The following is a 1,728-nucleotide window of genomic DNA, read 5'->3' on the forward strand; positions in this document are numbered from 1 at the left end:
TTTATTTTCTGTGGCTGGGCCCGTTTTGTGTTCCTTAATGTCAGTGTGCTATGACGTTATCATCAGGTGTGTATGGTTCTAAATATCCTTTTTACAATGCCTACAAAGGCCAAAATGACGTAAGCCGATCCCAACTGACGCATTGGACATGAAAACTGCGTCGCTCGGATGTATGCGCTCGTCAGCAATCAATTCGTCCATGGATATTTGAATTCGAGTTCCTGGCCAATGTGTGTCCTGAAAAACATCATCACTTGCGAATGCCAAGTTCTACAGTGCGCTCAAAAAGCACGGTGAAAGCTTGGGGTCATCGCACTGTTATGATCATTTGCGAATGCCAAGTTCTACGGTGCGCTTAAAAAGCACGGTGAAAGCTGGGGTCATCGCACCGGTGCCCTAGCATGTCACGACTGCGTGATTTCACAGTTCTCTTTTGAGTTGAAGATTACAGGTAAGGAAGAAGAAGTTTAAAAATAATTTCGTGGCACCTTTAACATGGATATGTGTGCTACACCAGATAAAAATATTGACTTTTTAAATGCCGGTAAACTTCCGAACAACCAGTTGGCCTGTCGGCAAGAACACCTCATATTCGGCGTCCGTCTCTTTTGATGGCGTCGACGATTCCCTAGAGACCACCATGCCGTCCCTCTTGGTTGAACCCCGTCGACGTCGCTCCTCACCAGTCGGTGAGAAAATCTCGTCTTCAAGGGATGATCGGGTCTTGAAGAAGTATGATGCTAAATATATACTCGCTCACTATGGGGCAGTCGAGCAGCAGTCATGTCCCGAGCCAATCGTCCTGTCGTGGCCGGCGTAGTCGGATTTTGTTCCATCGGAGCGAAGTCCGAAAGTACTAGGACGGTACGTTCGTCCCAGGAAGCGGCCGCCATCCCGGCGGCGCTAAAAACCTCTCGCCTTGTCCGTGCACGTACGATACCATTGCAGCTCTCGTCGCCCGACAGTCCCCGGGCTGCAAATCGTCTCACTTTCCAGAAAAAACAGGCACCGTTCCTCCAGACGTTCTTGCCGTACTGCGATGCCAAGCGTCTTATACCACTTTTCAATGAACGAATGGAGATATCAACTAGACTACAAAGGCTGCCGCCTGGCGTCGCTAGAAGCACGGTTACCATGGCAACCTCCCAGGCCCAAAATGGAGATTACTATGAGCGCATCTGACGTCGTGCATCTAGATAATTTTGCGTCGTGTCGCTACTCTGGCAGCTACGCTGCCATATAGAGTGGCTCTAGCTGGAGCTCGAGAATTAGATTCCAGTCTCTGAACTATTTGACAGATCGAGTGATAATGGGGATCCTGAAGACCGCCGTCATAGCAAAAGTGCATATGGAGTGCTATATCACCATAGAGAGGCTATCACTCAAATTGGGCTTGAGTATAATCTCGCGGTAGAGGGACAGCCTAGCCAGAGGATACCACTACAAGCCTGACCATCAACGTGAGCCCTGCAGAACTTATTTTCGTTACTTTGTTTACAATGAAACTAAACTGGAAAGGTAAATTCTCGATGTAATTTATGCATGCCTACATAACGCTCCGGACATGCGACTCATCCTGAATGTTCTTCTTGACAAACTTCGAAACAGTGGCAAAAGTACCCACTTCCTCTATGTTATATACTTCGGGTGCCTCCAGGTCATCCTTTCTCTGCTAGTCATCCTACGCACAAACGAATAAACCAAACGCCGTTTTTGACATCCATCGAA

The sequence above is a fragment of the Ixodes scapularis genome, unplaced genomic scaffold (assembly GCF_016920785.2).
Source record: "Ixodes scapularis isolate PalLabHiFi unplaced genomic scaffold, ASM1692078v2 PGA_scaffold5__190_contigs__length_132052651, whole genome shotgun sequence".
In the NCBI taxonomy this organism is placed as follows: Eukaryota; Metazoa; Arthropoda; class Arachnida; order Ixodida; family Ixodidae; genus Ixodes; species Ixodes scapularis.